The sequence below is a fragment of the Ochlerotatus camptorhynchus genome, unplaced genomic scaffold (genome assembly GCF_037179485.1).
Source record: "Ochlerotatus camptorhynchus isolate MF236.1 unplaced genomic scaffold, CSIRO-AGI_Acam_v1.1 ptg000188l, whole genome shotgun sequence".
Lineage (NCBI taxonomy): Eukaryota > Metazoa > Arthropoda > Insecta > Diptera > Culicidae > Ochlerotatus > Ochlerotatus camptorhynchus.
Genome location: NW_027040678.1, coordinates 1928002 through 1946419, shown reverse-complemented (window position 1 = coordinate 1946419; position 18418 = coordinate 1928002). Strand labels below are relative to the sequence as shown.

The 18418-nt window shown below is 37.8% G+C and overlaps 1 protein-coding gene across 1 annotated transcript in view; it reads right to left on the bottom strand.

The window, feature by feature from the left end:
* Window positions 1–14524, bottom strand: part of LOC135702223 (guanine nucleotide-binding protein G(q) subunit alpha) — a 100063-nt gene extending 85539 nt beyond the window's left edge. The window contains exon 1 of the mRNA XM_065223258.1: window positions 14272–14524. The gene's annotated coding sequence lies outside the window, so the exon portion shown is untranslated. The remainder of the gene's footprint in view (window positions 1–14271) is intronic.
* Between the last annotated feature and the right edge of the window lie 3894 nt (window positions 14525–18418).

The following is an 18418-nucleotide window of genomic DNA, read 5'->3' as shown; positions in this document are numbered from 1 at the left end:
GCGCAAATTTGAAACATTTCAATGAACGGGCGAAATCAAAGTTGTTTACCAACAAAAGCGAAAATAGTAAAAGGCTCATCTTTAGCTGAAACGTAAACACGGCGAAAAGTTAAGGGCGACACTTTAAAGGAAATCAAAACAAGGCGCATAGTATTGGGCGAATTGTTGCTGTCATACATATTCGGGGCGATTTAATGAGGGCGTATTCTTAACGTTCCACATTTATGGGCCAAATTAGAAAAATTACGAGTTTTTAAGAGAAAATGAATAAAAAGGAGATTTTACACTCAACACAAATAAAATTGGACCAATTTTACGATCATAAATGCAATTCCAATAGAAGAAATATTGCTTAGCATTGCATTAAAAATTAAATTAATACGTGCAAACTTGCTCGATTTTTTTCCATTTGTTTACATTTGGCTAGTTTCGCCCTAATCACAATTTGCTCCGGAATTGTCACGCTCTGAGACTTGGAAGCATTTGAAGGGTCATAACAAATTACAAAACAATCTATAAAATTTAGTGGACAAACCCAGGAGTTTTTTTCCCACACAGTTTTCGAAGGAGAAGTTCTGAGGAGAGTCCCAGAATTATTCTAACATGAAATCTTTACAAATAGTTCGATAAATTTCTGTGGAGAAGAATGCAAGTTCTAAATTAAATTTTTATGTATTTTTAAAAGATTTAAAAAGGAGTTGTGAAAAACAAAACTTTGCGGAAAATTCCTGCATGATTCTGAGGAGATTTGTTTGGGGGTCGTGAGGAAAATCACAGATGAATTTTAAGAAGTACTCTAAGCAAATTATGATCAGAATTCAACAAGAAACAGAGTTCTAAGAGTGTTCTGACAATAATTCAACCCTAGATTCATCACAGAACTCCAACAAAGAAATTCTTTAAAATACTCCAAAGGGTTTCAAAAAAAAAATTCGTAAAATTTCTGCTTTTTAAGCAGAGTTAAAAGAAATTTTTGAAAAGATTTTCAAAGGAATCAAAGTCTCCGGATAGGTTCAAGAGAATTCTAAGAAGGATTCCAATTAAATTCTTAGAAGGGGTTGCTAGTTTATTTCAGAGCAGAATTCCAAGTTAATTCTGGAATTCATATCATGAGAATTTTGAACAACGAAAAGTTAAAACCCCGGAAAAGAATAATTCAGTTTCGGTTTTTCAAATTTTTGTTTCCAAATTCCCTGATATTTCGCGGTATTCCCGGTTTGCTGGCCACCCATTAATTGTAAACAAGAATAGCATCATATTGTACAGGTAAACAAAGTCTTAACAGCAAAACACTAAACAATTCTAATGTTTTTCTAGTTTTACCAACACTACCATAAATCGCCCACTATGTTAATCGCTAAGTATATTATCTAGATGTTTTGCAGTACTCAGCAATAGCATGAGAATATATTAACGAAATGCTTCACATACATTTTAACCAATTGAATTGTCAAAAGATGAGGTTTAGAGACGATACTCGTCTTGCCTCATATGAGCATCTTACCCCACTTTTCCCTATGTGGTTGTTCTAACAAATCAGTGCCAACTTTTCATTAGGACGAAACTGCTTTAGTAAACAATAACTTTAACCACCGATTTCTCGCAAATGAAAGCTCACTCCAACAAATTAACGATCCCAGCTGATAGAGGAAACATTCATCTAAATGATGGAGTCGTTAACCGAGCAAAGTCGGTTAACAAAATGAAAGCAAATCGATATTAAAGTTTGCAGTTCCTATCATAATGAAAATTAATTTTGATTGCAATTGTCGAGACATAAGTCTGATATTATATTATGCTTTCATTATGCAGTCAAGACTTGTTTAAAATTTAATTTAAGCCCATATGTCGTTGAACTAACGATCATTGTTTCTTTGATTGGTTTTTTAGGTCATTCGTGACTTGTCCGGGGTGAGATTTAAGCTCAAGTCTTTCAGCGCGAGAAGCATGGATGCGAACCATTTACGCCAGGCCCGTATTCAGTTAAACATTATGAATGCAAAATCAGAAATCAAATTGATTTCATTGAAAGCAAGATTAGTTTTACGTTTGATTCAACAGTGTAAAATATTGCTCTCATTTTTGCTGTATTAACCGTTAAGTCAACCAAAATGAGACCAACTGGAGTACTTAAAATAAGTTACATGATAACAGCAAAGTTTGATTTAAATTTGATCTCCAGCTTTGCTCGGGCAACTTACACCGAAAATAATTTTCATGTAGCTTTCATTGGAAACTCGCATGATTTTCATCCATAGTCAAAATTAATGGAATTCATCTGAATTTCACATAACATTTATGCAATCAAATTAATTTTATATGATTTTTCAAATGAATTTCATCGGCCTCATAATATTCATGTGATTTTGTGGTGGGATTTTCAGCTATGTGATCACAGAAAAGTTATGTGAAATTCACATGGATTTCATCCATTAGATATGTGATAAATTTTTTGAGTGTAAATGTGTAGTCACGAGAAATTAACGGCTAAAGTCATTGTTTCAAATAGCCATTTTGCCCACTGGCACTGGCACTGAAATGATCAACGCTGTTCTGAGTACTTTGGTTCATCTCCTTTGAAGAATGATTTCTTCGATACTTCTTCAGAGATTGATGAATACTAATGCTTGCATAAATTTGAAGAATCAGAGTAGATTCGCTTATGAATAAAAGTGCAGGGTGGCCACTGGATTTAGGAATTTAAATTGCCGGTCTTCCCCGCTTGTCTACCATTTTCCCGGTTTCATGGAAACAGTTTTTTTTTTGCTCAGTTCGGAACATAAATCCACTGCGGCCAGTAATTTAATCTGTTGTAGTCGTATTATCCCATCACTATTGATGAAGAGTAAAGGGTGTATTCGGTAAAAATGTCACACACAATAACAGCTGTTACTAACTATTATATCAAAATGCAGAGCTGTTACAAGATTTTCAAAATTTGATCTGCGAAATTCGTGATTTCTCAAAAGAAATCCGCGACTTTAAATACTGATCCGCGACACATAAAATACTGTTCGCCCTTTATTGTTCTTAATAATAAAAGCTTCAAATTAAATTTATTGCATGGTAATTCGTTCTATGCACCCTATTTTTTTATTGGGATTTGGATAATAATCATTTTCAAGTTAATTTGCATTTGAAATCAGAAAGCACAAATCTAGATAGAGCTGGAATTAGGGCGTAACAGCTTTTGTAAACAATGACTTCTTTCGATGATTTCTAAAAAAGTTAAGGCTCACCAACGCAAATCAACAACACCATCGAGTAGAGGAAGACTTCCCCTACCAGACGGTAATGTAGGTTTGCATGGGCGAGCCTTGAGTTCCTAGAAATCGACGATAGAAGTCATTGTTTACAAAAGCTGTTACGCCCTAATTCCAACTCTATCTAGAAATGTTTTAAAAGAATCCAATAGAATCATCATCTCATGTATACATTATTATGTTCACTAAGTACTCAGATTGCAGAACATAAATAAATGAAGATGATGCATTGTTTTTCATTGCTCACATATTATTTGTATTACTACTACATGGAATTTCAAATTTATTGCTTATAGCATATAAGCTTTTTGCCTGTTCTCAACATAGTGTTCTTTGAAACACTTCCACATTTTGATTGAGAGCATTATATGCCTGTACCATCCTATGCCCAATGAAGTCGAGAAATTTTCTAACCCGAAAGATTAGTAGATCCGGACGGGAATCGAACCCAGCCGCCTCCAGCATGGAATTGCCCCGTAGCTGCGCCTTTACCGACTGAGCTAAGAGAGTATCGTTTGAATCCTATAAAAAAACAATGCATCATCTTAATTTATTTATGTTCCTGGTAGTATACAATCTGAGTACTTAGTGAACATAATAATGTATACATGAGATGATGATTCTATTGGATTCTTTTAAAACATTTCTAGATAGAGCTGAAATTAGGGCGTAACAGCTTTTGTAAACAATGACTTCTATCGTCGATTTCTAGGAACTCAAGGCTCACCCACGCAAACCTACATAATCGTCTGGTAGGTCTTCCTCTACTCGATGGTGTTGTTGATTTGCGTTGGTGAGCCTTAACTTTTTTAGAAATCATCGAAAGAAGTCATTGTTTACAAAAGCTGTTACGCCCTAATTCCAGCTCTATCTAGATTTGTGCTTTCTCATTTCAAATGCAAATTAACTTGAACATGATTATTATCCAAATCCCAATAAAAAATAGGGTGCATGAACGAATTACCATGCAATAAATTTAATTTGAGGTTTTTATTATTAAGAACAATAAAGGGCGAACACGAAATTATTGCAACACCTTTAATTTGCTCTCAAATTTCACGTATTTATCAGATTAAATCCAAATTTGTAGGGTGGTTCTTTACGTGTATTTAGCTCAGTATACATATATTGGATCAATTTTTGGGGGTTGTTTTGGTAAAATTCTCGACACTTTTGCTTCACGCCATCCATAAGAGCTTGTACAGTCGTCCCATTTTTTATCCATTTCCTCCGCATGTCATTTGCATCCTGTACTATCTCCTTGGTCTTTTTGAGTTCCCGCTTCATCGTGGCCCAATAGGTTTCGATTGGGCGTAGTTCTGGACAGTTCGGTGGATTCAGGTCCTTGGGGACAAAATGAACCGAATTAGCCTCTTACCATTCCAGCACGCTTTTTTTTTTGTCATGAAGCTAAGTCCGTCCAAAACAATGGTTGTGACGATTATTTTTCATTTTTTTTTTTCACAGGTGCAGATAGCAGGGTGGCCAGTGACTTTTCATTTTGAAATTCCCGGTTTTCCCGGTTTAAATCTTAAAAATTTCCCGGTTGTTGATATTCAACAAAAAACGAAACTGTACGCTTTTTTTAAAACGTGGCCAACTGTAAATTTTCAGTGGTTATTTGTGGGAAAATAAAAGAAAAAATAACAGAAATTGTTTTCTAAAGCAATAGGAAAAATTCAACTCAATGAGTCACTTAATGTATTCAAAACAATTTATTGATCTTTCGAGATACTTTGATAAATCGAATTCTACCACTTTTTATGATCGATACATCTTATGATTCAAGCCCTAGCATTTATTGAGTGACAGAGATTAAGGTTACTGGGCCAAATACTATCTGGATGAATAGGTTATACTAAGTATAATAGGTGAATTGTGAAGAATAAGCGATTTAATTAAAAAAAAAATGTTTCAGAAAAATGAACTTGGTACAAATGAGAATACGAGCAAATTGATAGTGATATCAGATAAAGAAGATGTGTATTCACTGAAAGATTATTTACTAAAAAGATAGATTCCCAAGATTCTGGGGCTATGAAATTTGTGTAGGGTCTGAAAAAAGAACTTTTCTTCAAAATTTGAGATTAATAACAATCTTCGTGATGCAAGATTTAGAGAAAAAATAGTTAAAATGTGAGAGTTTAAAAATTTTCCAAGATCACAGATTTGAAAAAAAAACCATATTTATTAAATAGTCGTGCAGTCATAATTGTCAAGACTTGGAAGTATTTTAAGAGTTAAAACAAATTACAGAACAATCGATAGAATCTTGCGGACAAACCCTGGAATTTTCAGTAAAATTTAAAAGTATTCAAAGTGTTGATTAAAAAAAAACTATTGAGGAGGATCCCACATAGTTTTCGAAGGAGAAGTTCTGAGCAGAATTCCAGAATTATTATGACATGAGGTCCTTAGAAATTGTTAGAAGAATTTGGAGGGGTTTCTGTGGAGAAGATTGCAAGTTCTAAATTAAATTATTAGGTAATTTTTGAAGAATCCCAAGAGAATTATGCTGAGAATTCAACATGAAACAGAGTTCTAAGAGTGTTCTGGCGATAATTTCAACCCTAGTGTGAATGATTCATCAAAGAGCTCCGACAAAATTTATTTAAAAAAAATTGCTAATAATTAGGAAGAAAATAAATACTCCAAGGGGTTTCTAAATAATTCCAAATTTCGAAAGATTTATGCTAGAGTTAAAAGAAAATTTAGAAAAGGATTTCAACGAAATCAAAGTCTCCGAATAGGTTCAAGGGGATTCTAAGACGGATTCCAAACAATTTCTTAGAAGAGGTTTCTAAGAAATTCAAAAAAAATCAATGATAATTATTGCACAGAGTGTTTCCTGGTTAATTTTAAAAGAATTCTATAATAATTCAGAGCAGAATTCCAAGCTCATTCTGAAATTCATATCATGCGAATCTATATATATAAAAATGAATTTCTGTCTGTCTGACCCTTATAGACTCGGAAACTATTGAACCGATTGGCGTGAAAATTTGTATACAGAGGTTTTTGGGGCCGTTGAAGGTTCTTATGATGGTTCGAGACCCCTCCCCCTTCTGTAAGGGGGGGCTCCCATACAAATGAAACAGAAATTTCTGCATAACTCGAGAACTAATCAAGCAAATGGAACCAAATTAGGCATGTGGGGGCGAGTGTGGGGGTATAAGGAGATAATCATAGGGGGTAGCCCCTTAGATAATAGGGGGGGGGGCAACGTACAATATAGCATGCTTTTTTTTAAATCGGCGCATAAACTCAAGCTAATATTGAATCCCGAGCAAGACACACTCAGCTAGTTTTTAATAAAATTAAAACCCGGGCAAAAGTTCATTTCCAGTTTTTACAAATATTTGTTTCTTAAGTCCAGCATCTTCAATATTTTGTTTTAAGGCCCATGCACTTTACATCTGAAATTAAATCGCAAAAATCAATGTGAAATATTGCTGAGTGATTAAATTTTAAAAACAATAAGGCGGGAATCTGAAGAAAATTATGCAGCAAATAAAGAAAGACGTTCATTTGGTAAAAAATCACTCTGTTTTAATGGTTTATTCTGAAATTCTGGTGTGAAAATTTATTCCTATGGTGTGATTAATTTATTTTTCCCGGTTACTTTTCAAATTCCCGGTGCGCTGGCCACCATGAGATAGCCTGCCAAATAAGGTATTTTGATGCATATTTCGACATTTCTTGATACGATCATCCACTTGAAACTTATCTTTTCGGGTGTAAAACTCCTTCCCAGGTATTTGTTGGAAGTCAGCCAGCTGTCAATGTTTCATCATCCATCACACAGCAACTGTATCTGGTCAACATTTCCGTGTAGAGCTTCCTTGAAAATGCTTCCCCCTATTTTCAAGAGAAAATACCCAATGGGTAATTTTCTACAGCGTTTTTTTCCGTGATGCAATTTGATGTGGAACACCCTTTAAGAACTTCTTTGAAAATTAGGGATTTTTCATTAAAACTTCATTGAAATTTTTAAAACTACAGGGACTGTGTAGATGTGCAGGGAACATCGTAGACATTTAGGAAATTCAATTTAAATTCGAGGAGCTTCGCAGAGCTTCAAAGAATGTCGAAGAATTTCTTCTTGTAGCTTCAGGGAACTTCGCAGAAAATTGACGAAATTCCAAAAAGTTCAGTGAGTGAGCTATGTAGAAGTGCAGCGAACTTCATAGAAATTCTGAGGAGTTTGTAGATATCAAGCGATTTACGTAGCAATTCTAGAAGCTTAGTGAAACTTGGTAGAAGCGTTGAATTTTTTAAAGTTCAAGGAACTTCGTAGAAGTTCAGCCAAAATTGTAGAAGCTAAGAGAGCTTCGTAGACTACTTTCTTAGAACTTTGTTTCGCTCAGATGTTTAAGGAAAACTCTTAGAAAAGGTTCAAAGTTTTTCCGGAAGTTGATTGAATGAAGAGAACTTGAAAAAAATAATTATGAAACTTGCAAGAGGCTGATGTAACTTGGCAAATTTTCAAGAAGTAAAGATCAGGGAACTTTGTTTCGCCCGCCACCTGCTGAGTACGGTGCTGTCAACCACAACTACTTAAGACCATGGTTTTAGCAATGAAACATTTCCAACAGATTTGTTGATTATGTTCAATACTAAATACAAAGTATTGTAGTTGGTATGTTCAAAATCAAATAAAAATCCAAATCTTAGACTGATCGAGATCTTAAACATAGAATTTATTTTTTAAGATTCTGTGACCTAAAAATTTTAATTTTCATATCCTGAAAGCCCAAATAAAAATTCAAGATCTCTGAATTGGATAAGGTTCTGCAGAAATGCCGCGAATACAACGTGCCCACACATAATTTGTTCATCGATTTCAAATCCGCATACGACACAATCGATCGAGATCAGCTATGGTAGATTATGCACGAGTACGGATTTCCGGATAAACTGACGCGATTGGTCAAGGTGACGATGGATCGAATGATGTGCGTTGTTCGAGTATCGGGGACACTCTCGAGTCCCTTTGAATCTCGAAGGGGGTTACGGCAAGGTGATGGACTTTCGTGTCTGCTGTTCAACATCGCGTTAGAAGGTGTGATCAGAAGAGCTGGAATAGACACGAGTGGCACGATATTCAGGAAGTCCATCCAGCTCCTTGGTTTCGCCGATGACATTGACATTATGGCATGGAACTTACGGATGATGGCGGAAACGTACATCAGACTGAAGGCTGAAGCAAGACGGATTGGACTTGCCATCAACGCTTAAAAGACAAAATACATGAAAGCAAGAGGTTCTAGGGAAGACAATGTTAGCCTTCCACCCCGAGTTCAGATTGACGGTGACGAAATCGAGGTGGTCGATGAGTTCGTGTATTTGGGCTCACTGGTGACCGCCGAAATTGATACCAGCAGAGAAATTCAAAGCATTATGGCAGGGAATCGTGCCTACTTTGGACTCCGGAGGACGCTCCGGTCGAATAAAATTCGCCGCCGCACGAAGTTGACTGTCTACAAGACGCTGATTAGACCGGTGGTCCTTTACGGCCACGAGACCTGGACTATGCTCGTGGAGGACCAACGCGCCCTTGGTGTTTTGGAACGGAAGATGTTGCGTACCATCTACGGTGGAGTGCAGATGGATGACGGAACGTGGAGGAGGCGAATAAACCACGAAATGCACCAGCTGCTGGGAGAACCATCCATCGTCCACATTGCAAAAATTGGGCGACTACGGTGGGCTGGGCACGTCGTAAGAATGCCGCACGACGACCCAGTGAAAATGGTTCTAGAAAGCGACCCAACAGGAACAAGAAGAAGAGGCGCGCAGCGGGCAATGTGGATCGACCAAGTAGAAGGTGACCTGCGGACCCTTCGCAGACTACGAGGCTGGCGAACTGTGGCCATGGATCGAGTAGAGTGGAGACGACTTCTTCGGACAGCAGAGGACAACAAAGCCTTAGCCTGATTGGTAAGGTAAGGTAAGAATTGGATAAATTGTATTGATTAATTTTAAAAATTCAGGTACTTAGAAATCATCAAAATCTTGAACTATGAAAAAATATAAAAAATGCTAGACCTAGATAAATGTTCAAAATACATAAAGATTAAAATGTGTTTTTTTTTCTCTGTTCGAGAGACCAGTAATTTGATCTCTTGTAGTATATCCCGTGTTCTTAATTTAGTGCATGTCGTATTACACCATCACTATTGAGACATGATGAAGTATTCGTTTTTGAAACCCACCTCTTTGGCAGTCAAAATTGGATTCCTTAGCACCAAAACTAAGCAATGACGCAGATAATGACCATGCATCAGAACCCTAGTCTTAACCACTTCAAACTAGGCAACAACGAATAGAAGATTAGGAATCACATAGATGAAGACTAACTAACTCAGTCCGCATCGTGCTCTCTTGCCGTGCGGATCTATTTGCTTTTTGCTGAAGGAAGTGTTACTACTACCTAAAGCTACGACAAATTTAAACAACACTTTTCAGTGCTCAACCTGTAAAATTTCTACCTTGTTCAACTCTTATTCCTCTTCGATCCTTGTTTGAACCCTACCCGAGGTAATCCTTCTTGGATATCGGTTTGGAAAATTCCTCTTCGATCCTTCAGATTCTTATAGTAATCTGCTTGGAAGTCGATTTGGATGAAAATTTACTGCCGCCATGGCGCCTAAACGCAAAAGAAAGGGGCAAACTTTTGATCCCCCTTCTGATGAAATTAATTTGATTTGCTCACGGATGATGAGAATGATCCATCATCCAGGAAAAATTCTAGCAAACTTAACCACTTTCGATTTCCATGCTCTTCCATGGAACTTTTGAACTTCGTGAAAGTTAAGTTTTCACTACAAATTGGACGTCGGTCAGCGAGGAACAAATTCTACATTCGTACCCGTAGGTACAAATGTCACCCCTGCTTCAAATTTTTCATCTATACCTGCTCCCCTCGCTGCTAACAATGTTCAGCGAGTTAATGGAGCTACCTATGCTGCTATTGCAGCGGGTAGAAATCAAAATACTAACCAACGTAATTCTAACGGAAATTTTGACGATTCTGACTTAGGAAGCATTACTGCCCCTAAAATGGAATTTTTACAGAAATCATTAATTGACATGATTTCTGATATGCTTAAATCTAACTCTATGTTTGATGCTATTCAAACTGGAGTAAAATTTTCAAACAATATTACCATGACTTTAAAATGCAGTAATGGATTTTAAAGCATTAAATATTTTAAATTGGAATGCTCCATCTTCTAAAGATAATGAAGACGAGCTATTTAACTTTTTGAGAGTTCATAACGTGCATATTGCCGTTATAACTGAAACGTTCCTTAAACCTGACCATAAGGTTAGAAGGGACGCAAATTATTTCATTTATAGAAATGATCGTTTTGATGGACCCTGTGGTGGCGTTGCCATCATTGTTCATAGACGAATCAAACATAAAACTCTTTCTTCATTTGAAACCAAAGTTTTTGAAACTTTGGGAGTTTCTGTTGAAACAAAATTTGGACAACTTACGTTTATAGCTGCCTATTTGCCATTCCAATGCGTAGGCCAGCAAAAGAAACTTACCCGTCATAGTTCTAAATTCTTCATTATTGGTGATTTTAATGCAAAACACCGCTCATGGAATAATGCTCAAAGCAATTCCAATGGTAATGTTCTGTCTGATGATTGTTCTGCAGGTTATTACACTATTCAATATCCAAACAGCCCAACATGCTTTTCTTCAGCAAGAAATCCCTCAACTATTGATTTGGTCTTAACTGATTCATGTCAATTTTGTAGCCAATTGGTTACCCATGTGGACTTCGGTTCAGATCACCTTCCAGTAACTTTTGAAATATCACAAGAAATAATTTGTAATCCCAACAGTTCTACTTTCAATTACCATGGAGCTGATTGGGAGCAATGTCGAACATTTATGGAATATAACTTCGATCCAAACATTCCTTTTCAAACCAAAGATGAAATTAATTATGCTCTTGAATCTCTGACTGCTTCTATAGTTGAAGCAAGAGCTGCCTCAGTACCAAAATGTGAGGTTAAATTCGATTCAATGATAATAGACGACGATCTTCAGCTCTTGATCCGTCTTGCAGTTTGAGAGTTCCCATACTTTCAGTTTGGGTCTTACTAGTCCTATTGGGAATCAGGTTGCTCGGGATTATCTGAATATTTTCTCTCGGGAAAATATTTTGATGATTCCTGGAGGACAGATTTGGACGAAGTAAGGTCTATAACTAAAAAGTTTCATAATATGAAAGTTCCAGGTGATTTGCGGATTTGCGAATTCAACTACTACCAATTTAATTCGTTCAAACAAATCTGAAGGCTACTCAACTGGAGTTACTCTTCTAGACATAGAAAAAGCATTCGACAGTGTTTGGCATGAAGGTTTGATTGCTTAATTGAAAAAAGTTTAATATTCCACTCTATATTATGAAATTAGTTCAAAATTATTTAAATGATAGAACTCTGCAGGTTAAATTATCAAAATTCCAAATCTGAACGACTACCTGTTAGAGCAGGAGTTCCTCAGGGTAGCATTCTTGGGCCTATATTGTATAACATTTTTACTTCGGACCTCCCTGATTTGCCTCAGGGTTGCCACAAATCTTTGTTCGCTGATGACACAGGCATTTCCGCTAAAGGAAGAAGTCTTCGTGTTTTTTGCAGCAGCCTGCAGAAAAGTTTAGATATTTTCTCTTCTTATTTACAAAAATGGAAGATTTCTCCCAACGCTTCCAAAACTCAACTTATAATATTTCCACATAAGCCTAGAGCTTCCTTTTTGAAACCTAGTAGTAGTCACATAGCCACTATGAACGGAGTTCCAATTTCCTGGTCAAACCAAGTGAAATATCTTGGATTAATACTTGACCAAAAATTAACTTTTAAAGATCACATTGAGGGCATTCAAGCCATATGTAACAAATATATAAAATGTTTGTATCCTCTTATAAACAGGAAATCCAAACTTTGCCTGACGAATAAACTTCTAATATTTAAACAAGTTTTTAGACTGGCCATGGAAAGGAGAGGGTTAAGAAGCCAGGGTTTTTCGGTAATAAAGACACCCTATTATGTCGTCATTATTCTTATTAGCTATGTTCCGGCATCGAGAAATCCGGATAATGGAATACCGGTGAAAAAAACAATCGACGAATTGAAGGATTCATGGATGTATCCCATATGAGAATTAAACGAAAATTTTCCACACGGTTAGGCGAGACGCTAGGTTACATTTGAACCGAACAAGTTTTAAACTGAAAGCCATAAGTCAATAATAACAAACTGGTTATCAATTTGGCAATCACTTACGTGAAACTGGTTAGCTTCTTTACTTTGCCCATTTCTTCTGCCTCATAAACCAGCAGTTCTAAGTTGTAACATTTTCCATTATGTTTAACCATCCAAAGCCATTTGCCGCCTAGTGTTGAGACTAGGAAACTTATGGACACACCAAAAATTGTCCACGATAGTTTCGATAGAAAATCTAGCATCTAGGCTGAATGCTTCATTCCTACCCCGGAGGAAAATAACACAGACAAACGATGCACCACCTGACCCCATCTCACCAACCGAACCAATAATGGTTCCCCCGTCTATGCGCCATACATGACTAGCATCGAGCGAGGTACCATTTCCATCGGCACCGGCACGACGACGACAGCTCGCCGTCTGACAACACTGTATCCGTGTGTTGTTCGTTCGGCACTGCTCCTCGCCTTGATTTCATCGGGCGAGGCTGCTCTGCTTCATCACTGACAGCGCTGCTACTGCCCAGCCAATGCTCTACACACCAAATACTTTTTTTTTCCCAATCGCTCCTGGAACTTGACGGTCCCACTAAATCGCTACGGGAAAGTGTAATCCACCATGTTCTTGGAGGAAAAACGGGTCCTCCACCTTCTCATGCTTGCAATATTTTGCAAAGAAGACACTGTTTATTCGCTCATACTGCACACTCTGGAACAAGCTGAAAGACGAGCGCACTTGGTATTGGTACGCGGACTGTCCGAGGAGGGATGGTGTTTTTTTTGCCTGCTTGTGTTGCGTGACACTTCACCGATCGTACCGATCATCATCATCATCATCATCGAATGCACCGCGACCGATCCGACACCAGCACACACTCTCCGGTAGGTTGGAATCCCGCACACGATCTCCTGCATCCATTCACATCATCCATCCATAGGTTAATCACTTGACACTGAATGGTTTGATTTGTTTTTTCTTCTTCGCGAATGAAACTTTGTTGTTGTTGGAAAATATTCACTATTTTTTGGATGCTGCACTGTCAAAGGAGAATTTCGATTTTGCTCAATTTTTTCTTCGCTGGTTAAGGTTCACAATCTGCTTTCTGATGGTGGTTTCTTCTTAATATTGCCGCAGGCGGGTGGCCCGTGAGTATTTATACCAGGGATGCCAGACCACTGTTTTGTGCTGCACCCGACAAATGGGTATCGATTTTGGTCGTCGGGAGCATCCGTGAACTGACACCAAAACGAAAGTGGAATGATTTTCAAGATTTCTTCAATAACAACATTATAAAAGAGCTATGACTATTGTATCTTCACGTTCATGGCAAAACCGTGACACGACAAGTCGCAAAGTAAACAATCTCGTAACCCGCAATCGGTTTGACAACGCTGGACTCCTTCACGGTCTTGTTCGATCCGTCCGTGCCTGTCATAGGTGGCGAAAAAAGACCTTCCAGAAAGGCAGTGTGCTCCGGATGAGCCGCGGCGGACCAGCAACAGCGCACCACAAAATGCACATACACACCACACACACAAACTCGCATTCGCTCAGCTGGAGGATGGGGAGGAAAAAAGGGTAATCGCACTCGCGAACCCCACGACTACGACGGCGAAGGCCAACTTCTTGTTGGGCGAGATTTTCGACGACGGAAGCGACGGCGGACGAATTGTGTCCCCCTCCCTCACACCCGCACAATACACCACAGCACAACCCGACCCGACCCGTTCCGACCGAATAGCGATTTTTTGGTTCGCACCTTTTTTTTCTCCTTTATGTGCTGTTGCCAACGCCGAAATTCCCGTCCGCAGCTCGAGAAACACCAACTCAACGCACTCGAGTGGGGCCCCAGCAAACTCCGCTGTACTCCATAAGTAGGTTGGGTGCCCCTTTATTCTGGCATTTGCAGCAAAAGCAAATTTTCTACACACGGGAACGTCGCGGACACAAAACTTCTCTCCGATTCGTGATGCTTTCGCACTTTCAACTTCAAATGCCAAACTTTTGTTCAATATGGCTGAAATTTCGGACGGAGCTCTCACTCTCGCTCGCGGGAGTTCTCTCACTCTCGCTCTCTCTTCTGATTGTATTTTGATTTGGCGTACACTGCGCTCTCAGTGCACGCACACACCTTAACGTGAAATACTCATCCGTCGCTGGCCGCGGTATCCCGAGTAAAACAGTTGATTGCGGATGGAGTTTTATCAATTCTTAATTCCTTTATTTAACGTCTCTGTTCCGCAATCTACACAACAAAAATTTGAATCAAGTTTCAGCAAAATGGATAGTTACACTGATTTCAGCAAAAGCACTTTATACTGAATAATGCAGCAATCCATAAAATGTTGCTGAATGTTCAGCTAACATGATCTGTTAAAACAGTTATCTGTTTTTGACTTTTTGAGATTCAGAGTTCCTTTCTTAATCTAGCGCAGTTAAGCACCAAACGGAATGTTATTATTACTGATGGCTTCCAAATTTATTTGATAAAGAGGAACCAATCGTTGAGATATTGTCAAAAGTCTAACACTGCTTCTTGACGCCAAATTCGGCCTACGGATTCTAAACTCAACCTAATGCATTGAAACGCAATTGAAACGCCAGTGAATTCACTTCGGCCTATCGGATGAAGATAAAAATTGTTTCGGTCGGAGCGCTTCTTTTGTTTTTGGGAATAATGGGTGCAAACTTTAATACCACGTGTTCTCATTGACTTCATTCGGTAGCTTATTAACTAAAGTATCGTACCAAACGCATAATTGACTTGTTAACTCTGAAATCATGGATTTATTTGAAGTTTTCTGCTCGATAGGCCCAAAATGGACGATTAGGCCGAAGTACCCAAGTAACCATAGGCACGTTATTTCGCCTTTTTGGCTGTATACAGCTGAACAACAGCTATATCAGTGTTTGTATGTTCTGTTGAGGCCCGAATATAGCCAAAAAGGCGAAGTAACGTGTCTATGGTTACTTGGGTAGTAACAACAATCAATACGAAACTAACGATTTTAAATTGGCTCACTACTTGACTAGCCTATTGGTCCCAAGCAAACGATTAACGTACCCCATTCTAGTCGAAATTCTAGTACTACGCAATGTTTGTTTTGATTCGCTATGAAATTTTGACAGATAAAGTGAGGGGTTCGTGGATTTTCCTATGTTTCGAGCGGTGCATCGATTTGCTTGGGACCGAAGATAGTACCAAAGCTGAGCCAAAAAGTTGAGGTCGTTCCTTCGGGACCTACTAGTCTTAGAGTTACCTCTATGTTGATATTTCTTCCCACAGGTAACCACCTCCTGTCAATGTTCATTTATGAGTTGAATCAGAAACGTCTCGTAAAATGCTCTATTCTACACTCAAAAAACATTACTTAACAAATATAGATTAAAATATCATCATTTTATGTTTATGTTATGCGTTTATCGAGATGTTTTTACATTGATTCGATTAAAATTTATTTCAAAATTATACTTAGTCCGAATAACGGCGGGGAATTTGTTCAGTATGTAGCCTATTTTGCGTTTGACAGGATTTAAAGTTTAACAATCATAAAATTTACATCTCGCTAGAAATTTTAATAGAGTTGTTTGTTGTGATCTCTCTTAACTTTAGCAGAATTGGTCCTCAAATTCTTTTTGTATTCAAAAATTTTGTAAATTCATATAAACGACAAACATTGAGCCAACGGTCGTTTATTTAATGATTCAAAAGTTCGGGGAAATAAGTTTTGAGCCGTTTCTATAATTTCAGTCAATTTTTAACAATTCTACACTAAGACAATTTCAAATATTGTTTTTATGTGTCACACACATGAATTTTTGCAATGTGATCAACAAATGATATCTATATGTCGGACATACAATTCATTTGACTCATAAATGTCATGTGTACTTCTGAGTGAATTCTGTTTATGTGCATTTGCACATAGAGATTCGAATCGTCAATAAACATGGGTGGAATTTTTTGAGTGTAGGAAACAGACAAAAACCGATGATGGCCCTCGGGTGGCACTGATGTTCACTAACAGCAAAGTCAAAAATGTGGACGATACCGAAGAAGCAATTCCTCTAGTCAGTGGATTCAACCTCATCAAAGTGAACCCAAACCTCATAGGAATTGTTTCCCATATCTGAGGCACCCATGCCCGACCAAAGCCGAAAAGGAAAAAGCAAACAATTATTCGTTCATCCGGTAATAAGCTCAGTTTGTTGTCGTTAAGTGGTTATTCTATTGTATCTTTGTTATTGGACTAAATAGTGTTATACCATACTGAATGCAGATTGTGCTTGGCTGGTTTATTTTCACTGAGTCGAATATAACAACCAAGCTGGTCAAACCGGTGGAGCTGGTGCTGAAGCAAAAATAGAATTGCAAGTAGTTTGAAAATCTGTCTAATAAAGCAAAAAAAAAGTTTCAAGTACGGGATTCTGGAAGCCAAAACCTACGAGGAGCCGAGAGGGATACTGTTGTGGCCTCGGGTCCTACCCCTGTTCTTACCGTAAGATCTACTAAGGCTGTGAACCATTTGCCGAGTTAAATTTAACTCGTGGTTAAAAGTGACATTTCGAAAGTTATTTACTATGTTCGAAAATCTCCGTGCTGTCGATCGACCGGTTTTCGAGCCACGGTTGTCAAAATTTAACTTCTTGTCTGTCAGAAATAACCATGCTCGGATAGCAGAGTTAATCGATAACTTTTCATCTGTCAAATTTTAACCAAAAGTTAAAATAATCCACCAAATGGTTCAGAGCCTAAATATCATAAAGTTGTTAATCCACATTAAAACTTTTTCAATATTAAATTGCAAGCAGAAAAATATGTAATTTGATTTTTGCTCGGGCACCCGCGGAGTTTTCCCGACATACGATCGCACCACCCATTAACGCACACATCGCCATGCTATATAGAGAATCCAAAAGGGCATCGTAGAACATAATTCTCTCTCTCACTATCTATCCTGCAGGAGTGGTGGAGTTTACTGAGAGCGGTGAGATGCCAAGTGAGAAAATTGTGTTTATTTCTCTCACCATCAAAATGAAGTTTGCACAAAAGTGACGTTTGAAATTTAGACAGTCGTAGCCGGATCGTGCGAACTTGTCGGTTTTATCGTTCTGATCGCTCGCAGGTGTCTATCGGAATTATTACCGAGGGGTATATTTTTTTATTTGTGCGCGGTGTGGTGATTTTGGATCCAGATAAATAAAAATGCAGATGCACAGCGAAGATAAAAAAAATAATACGGTAGGGTAAGTGTACAAGTTTAAAGGCCCTAGTGGTTCCCTATGTTATCTTTATTAACGAGACTTTCAGTTGGTTCATCTTTTATAGTAGTTGAACCAATATTAAATTTAAATATTATTAATTTTTCACCAAATATGAATCAATGCAGGGCTAGAACATAGATTTTGCCATACATCGTGATATATCTACGCAAATGAAACCATGAAATTTTATTTCAAATTTTAGCTAGTCACTACACGAAACGAAAATTAACGAAAAAACATCAATAAAATTGATAAATAGCAGATTTTTAGCGATGGACCGAATCTTAGATCCATAAGCCAACATTAGAGCCATTTCCCCTACATTTCATAAAGCTTAATTTAGACATTGCAAGTCAATTGATCAACTCAGTTGAATCATAGAGGTAACTCTAAGACCACTGGGTCCCAAAGAAAATCATTATTATTTTTGGCTCACTCAGTACCAGAACAACGGTCCCAAGCAGTTCCAAGCTATTTCACTCACCCCTGCATGTTCTGCATGAATCCACACACCCCTGATGTTATCTGTCAAACTTTCATAGCGAATCAAAACAAACATAGTGTAGTAATAGAATTTCAACTAGAATAGGGTACGTTAATCGTTTGCTTGGGACCAATAGGCTACTTAAGTGGTGAGCCAA